Here is a 9,578-nt window from a genome sequence, read left to right as displayed (position 1 = left end):
GATCTTCTCTATCTCTTCTATCAACCCTATCTGATACGGATCCCACACCGGTGAGCAGTATTCAAGCAATGGGCGAACAGGTGTACTGTAACCTACTTCCTTTGTTTTCGGATTGCATTTCCTTAGGACTCTTCCAATGAATCTCAGTCTGGTATCTGCTTTACTGCGGCTTAATTTTCTATGGTCAATACATTTCAAATCACTCCTAATGCCTGCTCCCAGATAATTTATGAAATTAACTTCTTCCAGTTGCTGACCTGCTATATTGTAGCTAAATGATAAAGGATCTTTCTTTCTATGTATTCACAACACATTACACTTGTCTACATTAAGATTCAATTACCATTCTCTGCACAATGCATCAATTCGTTGCAGATCCTCCTGCATTTCAGTACAATTTTCCATTGTTGCAACCTCTCGATGTACTACAGCATCATCCGCAAAAAGCCTCAGTGAACTTCCGGTATTATTCACAAGGTCATTTATGTATATTGTTAATAGCAACGGTCCTACGACACTCCCCTGCGGCACACCGGAAATCACTCTCACTTCGGAAGACTTCTCTCCATTGAGAATGACGTGCTGCGTTCTTCAATCCAATCACACAACTGGTCTGATAGTCCATATTCTCTTACTTTGTCCATTAAACGACTGGGGGGAACTGTATCGAACGCCTTGCGGAAGTCAAGAAACATGGCATCAACCTGGGAACCCGTGTCTATGGCCCTCTGGGTCTTGTGAATGAATAGCGTGAGCTGGGTTTCTCATGATCGTCTTTTTCGAAACCAATGCTGATTTCTACAGAGTAGATTTCTAGTCTCCAGAAAAGTCATTATACTCGAACATTATACATGCTCCAAAATTCTACAGCTGATCGACATTAGAGATATAGGTCTATAGTTCTGCAAATCTGTTCCACGTCCCTTCTTGAAAGCGGGAATGACCTGTGCCCTTTTCCAATCCTTTGGAACGCTACGCTCTTCTAGAGACCTACGGTACACCACTGCAAGAAGGGGAGCAAGTTCCTTCGTGTACTCTGTGTAAAATTGAACTGGTATCCCATCTGGTCCAGTGGCCTTTCCTCTTTTGAGCGATTTTAATTGTTTCTCTATCCCTATGTCGTGTATTTCGATATCTACCATTTTGTCATCTGTGCGACAATCTAGAGAAGGAACTACAGTAAAGTCTTCCTCTGTGAAACAGCTTTGGAAAAATACATTTAGTACTTTGGCCTTTAGTCTGTCATTCTCTGTTTCAGTAAAATTTTGGTCACAGAGTGTCTGGACATTTTGTTTTGATCCACCTACCACTTTGGCATAAGACCAAAATTTCTTAGGATTTTCTGCCTAGTCAGTACACAGAACTTTACTTTCGAATTCATTGAGAGCCTGTCACATAGCCCTCCTCACACTACATTTCGCTTCGTGTAATTTTTGTTTGTCTGCAAGGCTTTAGCTATGTTTATGTTTGCTGTGAAGTTCCCTTTGCTTCTGCAGCAGTTTTCTAACTCAGTTGTTATACCACTGTGGCCCTTTGCATCTTTTACGATCTTGCTTGGCACATTCTCATCTAATGCATATTGTATGATGGTTTTGAACTTCGTCCACTGATCCTCAACACTATCTGTAATAGAGACAAAACATTTCTGTTGAGCCGTCAAGTACTCTGAAATCTGCTTTTTGACACTTTTGGTAAACAGAAAAATCTTCCTACCTTTTTTTAATATTTCTGTTTACCGCTGAAATCATCGATGCAGTAACCACTTTATGATCACTGATTCCCTGTTCTGCGTTAACTGTTTCAAATAGTTCAGGTCTGTTTGTCACCAGAAGGTCTAATATGTTATCGCCATGAGTCGGTTCTCTGTTTAACTGCTCAAGGTAGTTTTCAGATAAAGCACTTAAAAAAAATTTCACTGGATTCTTTGTCCCGGCCATCCATTATGAACGTTTGAGTCTCCCAGTCTATATCTGGCAAATTAAAATCTCCACCCAGAACTATAACATGGTCGGGAAATGTATTCAAAATATTTTCCAAATTTACCTTCAGTTGCTCTGCCACTACACCCTTTGAGCCAGGGGGCCTATAGAGACATTCAATTACCATGTTTGAGCCTGCTTTAACCATGACCTTCACCCAAATTATATCTTAACATTATATAATCTATCTGATACCTTCTAGTATCTCCAGGTTTCTTCCATGTATACAACCTTCTTTCACGATTCTTGAACCAAGTGTGAGCTATGATTAAGTAATGCTCTGTGCAAAATTCTACCAGGCGGCTTCCTCTTTCATTTCTTAGCCCCAGTCCATATTCACCTACTACACTTCCTTCTCTTCCTTTCCCTACTCTCGAATGCCAGTCACCCATGACTATTAAATTTTCATCTCCCTTCACTATCTGAATAATTTGTTTTATCTCATCATACATTTCATCAATTTCTTCCTAATCTCCAGAGCTAGTTGGCATATAAACTTGTACTACTGTAGTAGGTGTGGGCTTTGTGTCTATCTTGGCCACAATAATGCATTCACTATGCTGTTTGTAGTAGCTAACCCGCACTCCTATTTTTTAATTCATTATTAAACCTACTCCTGCATTACCCCTACTTGATTTTGTATTTGTAACCCTGTATTCAACTGACCAGAAGTCTTGTTCCTCCTGGCACTGAACTTCACTAATTCCCACTTTATCTAAGTTTAACCTATCCATTTCACTTTTTAAATTTTCCAACCTACCTGCCCGATTAAGAGATCTGACATTCCATGCTCCAATCCATAGAACACCAGTTTTCTTTCTCCTGCTAATGAGGTCCTCTTGAGAAGTCCCCACCTGGAGATCCGAATAGGGGATTATTTTACCTCTGGAATATTTTACCCAAGAGGACGCCATCATCATTTAACCATATAGTAAAGCTGCATGCCCTCGGGAAATATTATGGCTGTAGTTTCCCCTTGCTTTCAGCCGTTTGCAGTACCACACAGGAAGGCCGTTTTGGTTATTGTTATAAGGCCAGATCAGTCAGTCATCCAGACTGTTGCCCCTGCAACTACTGAAAAGGCTGCTGCCCCTCTTCAGGAACCACACGTTTGTCTGGCCTCTCAACAGATACCCCTCCATTGTGGTTGCACCTATGGTACGGCTATCTGTATCGCTGAGGCACACAAGCCTCCCCACCAATGGCAAGGTCCGTGGTTCATGGGGAGCCAAACATGGTGGTCCAAAACAGTTATTGCTGTACCAGCGTGGTGCTCTGTAGTTAAATCAGTGACAGATAGACATCTGTTCTGCTTTATAGAACACGCAGCCCCCAAGCTCCACTTTCTGTAGTGAGGCTCGGACGTCCGACATCTCATCACCTACAGTCGAGACAGCGTAATGAGATCACTCACAGTAGCCAGAGCTGTTGCGAGCTTCCATCTGTGCTGGAGGCTGCAGGTGAAAACAATAAGGCAGCTTAAGCAACTGTCAGGCTTGACTACAGTTGTGGTTTTTACCATCGTTTCACCACTTTCCACTGACGCTAATGTCAGCAGCACACAAACAGCCGATTGGCTTCACCGATTCCGATGTGCTCATCCCCATATGTGAAGATGGTATCTGTCTGTTCTTTTGGACATGTCCGAAAGAACAGATACCATCTTCATATAGATAAGGCTTACTGGCCAATGATCTTCTTCAGTGCAGATGCACTCACATTGCCCGAACTCTTACAGGAATCGGTAGATTGACTCCCGTGAATAATGAGTATAGTGAGCAGGGGCATTACAAATATAATGTGGGGACAATAAGTTGGAAATGTGGGTCTCACGGGGAGTGTGCCAGAGATAAGACCCCTCAGTTGCACTATCCTCTGTGTCCTCCATAGCTCAGTTGGATAGAGTGTCTGCCAGGTAAGCAGAAGATCCTGGGTTCGAGTCCCGGTCAGGGCACACATTTTTAGCTGTCCCCACTGATATTTATCAATGCCTGTAAGCAGGTACAGGTCTGGATTTCTTTGTAATTTTATGCTCATTCCCAGGTGCCAGGCCATGACTATCTACTCTCTGTCAAATTCACGTATATCTGTGGATTTCTCCATTTCTAGCTCATATCATTGATTGAATGTTTCCCCATTCACCTGTGCTTCACTAATATACTTCCCTTAGCACATCATATGCCTGCATCATTGTTGAGCGGCACACGAGCTTGTAGTTGCCTTGAAAAAAACACCTTCATACAGGGTGTTTCAAAAATGACCGGTATATTTGAAACGGCAATACAAACTAAACGAGCAGCGATAGAAATACACCGTTTGTTGCAATATGCTTGGGACAACAGTACATTTTCAGGCAGACAAACTTTCGAAATTACAGTAGTTACAATTGTCAACAACAGATGGCGCTGTGGTCTGGGAAACTCTATAGTATGATATTTTCCACATATCCACCATGCGTAGCAATAATATGGCGTAGTCTCTGAATGAAATTACCCGAAACCTTTGACAACGTGTCTGGCGGAATGGCTTCACATGCAGATGAGATGTACTGCTTCAGCTGTTCAATTGTTTCTGGATTCTGGCAGTACACCTGGTCTTTCAAGTGTCCCCACAGAAAGAAGTCACAGGGGTTCATGTCTGGCGAATAGGGAGGCCAATCCAGGCCACCTCCTGTATGTTTCGGATAGCCCAAAGCAATCACACGATCATCGAAATATTCATTCAGGAAATTAAAGACGTCGGCCGTGCGATGTGGCCGGGCACCATCTTGCATAAACCACGAGGTGTTCGCAGTGTCGTCTAAGGCAGTTTGTACCGCCACAAATTCACGAAGAATGTCCAGATAGCGTGATGCACTAATCGTTTCGGATCTGAAAAATGGGCCAATGATTCCTTTGGAAGAAATGGCGGCCGAGACCAGTACTTTTTGAGGATGCAGGGACGATGGGACTGCAACATGGGGCTTTTCGGTTCCCCATATGCGCCAGTTCTGTTTATTGATGAAGCCGTCCAGGTAAAAATAAGCTTCATCAGTAAACCAAATGCTGCCCACATGCATATCGCCGTCATCAATCCTGTGCACTATATCGTTAGCGAATGTCTCTCGTGCAGCAATGGTAGCGGCGCTGAGGGGTTGCCGCGTTTGAATTTTGTATGGATAGAGGTGTAAACTCTGGCGCACGAGACGATACGTGGACGTTGGCATCATTTGGACCGCAGCTGCAACACGGCGAACAGAAACCCGAGGCCGCTGTCGGATCACCTGCTGCACTAGCTGCGCGTTGCCCTCTGTGGTTGCCGTACGCGGTCGCCCTACCTTTCCAGCACGTTCGTTCGTCACGTTCCCAGTCCGTTGAAATTTTTCAAACAGATCCTTTATTGTATCGCTTTTCGGTCCTTTGGTTACATTAAACCTCCGTTGAAAATGTCATCTTGTTGCAACAACACTGTGTTCTAGGCGGTGGAATTCCAACACCAGAAAAATCCTCTGTTCTAAGGAATAAACCATGTTGTCCACAGCACACTTGCACGTTGTGAACAGCACACGCTTACAGCAGAAAGACGACGTACAGAATGGCGCACCCACAGACTGCGTTGTCTTCTATATCTTTCACATCACTTGCAGTGCCATCTGTTGTTGAAAATTGTAACTACTGTAATTTCGAAAGTTTGTCCACCTGAAAATGTACTGTTGTCCCAAGCATATTGCAACAAACGGTGTATTTCTATTGCTGCTCGTTTAGTTTTTATTGCCGTTTCAAATATACCGGTCATTTTTGAAACACCCTGTATGAATCAATAACACAGCCCCCAGTGGCTCATGGGAAACAAGTTAATAATTAATCTATGTACTGTACAGGATGAGCATATGGGCAGGCAGTGGGCGTTATTGAATGATTAGGATTCTTTTTAGAGAAAGGCCATTTATTTGTGAAAGAATGTTGAAAGGGGTTACATAGGCCTAGGGAGGTGAGGGTGAGCCAGATCTTAGAGTTTGGCGAAACATTGTTCGCAAAGCTTCCAAAAGTTGTTGTCTGCCAAAACTAAGTCCACAGTGCCGCAGCACCAGGAGAAGCGGGAGATGTTCAATGCTACAGGGCGTGCATCCGACTCGCAGGTGAGCTAGAATACAAGAGAGCAGGAGAGTGGGCCCAGCGATGGGCGGCCGGGTATATTCGACGCATCACGTGAGTTCCTCTGCCCTGATTTGTCAGGACCGAGCAAACCGTGCGGGTGGGATGGAACTTTCCAGAGCGTAGCCTGCTAAGCGACACCTGGGGCGGCATTACCTCTTAAGCACATGAGAGAGGCGCGTGATCAAGGTGCCCTTCCTCGGTGCTGACTTCCTGTTACTAGACCGTGGGAGGAAAGAATTTACAGGCAGCTAACACTGCCAGCTGTGGCTTGGCCGCAATGGAAAAATGAAGTTACCGTTTGGAAGCTCATATAATAAAGTTTCCTGGATTTTCCATTTTTGGAAGAATGCATAGATATTTTTTAGATGTAAAAGAACTGGAAGAAGTAATTGCAGTGAAATTTTTAGGTGTAACAATAGACAGTGAGCTAAATTGTAAGCAGCAGGTAAACACTGTTTCCAATCAGCTAAACTTAGTCATATTTGTAATGAATCAGCTGGCTCAGTATGCACATCAAGACTTCATATGCACCATCTGTCATGGAATTTTTGAACCATACGTGCAGTGTAGAATCACAGTATGGGGGAACTCGGCCATCTCGGGAATGAAAAGAATATTCATACTGCAGAAGAAAGGCATTCAAATTATATTGAGAAACAAGCAAGAAGAATCTTGTAGAACCTGTTTCACAGCTCTTAACATTTTGACATTTCCATCACTGTATACAGGGTGAGTCACCTAACGTTACCGCTGGATATATTTCGTAAACCACATCAAATACTGACGAACCGATTCCACACACCAAACGTGAGGAGAGGGACTAGTGTAATTGTTTAATACAAACCATACAAAAATGCACGGAAGTATGTTTTTTAACACAAACCTGCGTTTTTTTAAAATGGAACCACGTTAGTTTTGTTAGCACATCTGAACATATAAACAAATATGTAATCAGTGCTGTTTGTTGCATTGTAAAATGTTAATTACATCCGGATATATTGTAACCTAAACTTGACGCTTGAAACCTTCGACGTTCAGTTGCGTGTTGTTAACAAACACGGGCCACGGTCGGCGAGCAGCATCTGCAGGGACATGTTTATGATGACGACCGTGTTTACGAGTGTGGCTGTAGTGCACTGTTGTGGTTTGGTCTAGCTGTCACAGTGCCCGCATGTAGCGCTTGCTGCTATTGTTATTCTGCATTCGTCTCTGCACGCAGACCAACTGTAGTACGCCGTGTTACCAGATGTCTGTGATAGTGTAGTGTTGTAGGAACTGTGACCATGGTGTATTCAAACTCTGAAAAGGTGGAGATGATACTCATCTATGGCGAGTGTCGACGAAATGCAGCTGAAGCCTGCAGGGTGTATGCAGAATGGTACCCGGACAGAGAGCATCCAACGTGCCGCACATTGCAAAACATCTACCGCCAACTGTATGCAACAGGTATGGTCGTAGCACGCAAACGGGTCCGTAACAGGCCCGTCACAGGAGAAGCGGGTGCAGCTGGTGTGTTAGCTGCTGTTGCCATGAACCCACACATGAGTACATGGGACATTGCGAGAGCCGGTGGACTGAGTCAAAGTAGTGTCATGCGCATACTGCATCGTCACCGCTTTCACCCGTTTCATGTGTCGCTACATCAGCAATTACATGGTGATGACTTTAATCATCGAGTGCAATTCTGTCAATGGGCATTAACAGAGAATGCGTTGCAGCTCTACCTGTTTACTGATGAAGTGGGTTTCACAAACCATGGGGCAGTGAATCTACGGAACATGCATTACTGGTCCGTGGACAATCCTCGCTGGCTCAGACAGGTAGAGCGACAGCGACCGTGGACTGTAAATGTATGGTGCGGAATCATTGGCGACCATCTCGTTGGTCCTCACTTCATTGCAGGGCCCCAAACAGCTGCAACATACATCGCGTTTCTACAGAATGATCTGCCAACGTTGCTCGAAAATGTCCCACTGGAAACGCGTCGACGTATGTGGTATCAGCATGATGGTGCACCTGCACATTCCGCAATTAGCACTAGGCTGACCCTTGACAGGATGTTCGATGGGCGTTTCATAGGACATGGAGGACGCATAAATTGGGCAGCCCGTTCTCCTGATCTTACACCTCTGGACTTCTTTCTGTGGGGTACGTTAAAGAAGAATGTGTACCGTGATGTGCCTAGAACCCCAGAGGATATGAAACAACATATTGTGGCAGCCTGCGGTGACATTACACCAGATATACTGCAGCGTGTACGACATTCATTACACCAGAGATTGTAACTGTGTGCAGCAAATGATGGCCACCACATTGAACATCTATTGGCCTGACATGTTGGGACACACTCTATTCCACTCCGTAATTGAAAACGGAAACCACGTGTGTACGTGTACCTTGCCCCTCATGGTAATGTACATGTGCGTCAGTGAAAAAGACCAATAAAAAGGTGTTAGCGTGTGGACGTAATGTGCTGTTCCAGTCTCTTCTGTACCTAAGGTCCATCACCGTTCCCTTTGGATCCCTACGTAATTCGGTGCTCTCCGATACACATGATCGAACAGCGGAGGAGTGGTACTCAAGCGTCAACTTTAGGTTACAATATCTCCAGATGTAATTAACATTTTACAATGCAACAAATGGCACTGATTACGTATTTGTTTATATGTTCAGATGTGTTAACAAAACTAATGGGGTTCCATTTAAAAATACGTAGGTTTGTGTTAAAAAACATACTTCCGCGCATTTTTTTATGGTTTGTATCAACCAATTACACTAGCCCCTCTCCTCACGTTTGGTCTGTGGAATTGATTCATCAGTATTTGATGTGGTTTACGAAATACATCCAGCGGTAATGTTAGGTGACTCACTTGTATATTCAAGATCACTATTACTGCATTACAAGATCCCAGAAAACTGGAGACCAATGAGACTATTCATCTTCAGAACACAAAGAACAGAAAACAATTGTGGTATATTTCAGATAGACTTCAGATTTTCAAAAAAGGACCTAAATAGTTCAGTATCAAGTTAATACAAGCATTGCCGAGAGACTTGCAAAATCTTTAAACTGAGATGATGTTCCCTGAAAGCCTAAAAAAAGTTTATAATGGAAGAATAATTCTATCGTGTAGCTGAATATCTGAGCAGACAGTGGGCAAAAGTCCACCTTTAAATGATAAAATTTATGTACCACATTAAGAGAACCTGGAATTAGAATCAGTGTTTGGAAGTAAACTAGAATTAAAACTAGTCTTGTACAATAAAAGATAACATCATGACACAAAACTGAGTTTTTTATTTAATTTTTTATTTAAAAAACTCCAGTGTATGTATGTATGCATTATGTATGTATGTATGCATTATGTATATACCGTGCAAGATATCATGTGTATTTACTGTGTAACTCATCATATATGTATTGTCTAGATTGTAAGCATAATGAGGTATCCTGTATTACAAG

Source organism: Schistocerca nitens, unplaced genomic scaffold (assembly GCF_023898315.1).
Source record: "Schistocerca nitens isolate TAMUIC-IGC-003100 unplaced genomic scaffold, iqSchNite1.1 HiC_scaffold_466, whole genome shotgun sequence".
NCBI classification, from domain to species: domain Eukaryota; kingdom Metazoa; phylum Arthropoda; class Insecta; order Orthoptera; family Acrididae; genus Schistocerca; species Schistocerca nitens.
Note: the sequence above shows the minus strand (reverse complement) of the source record.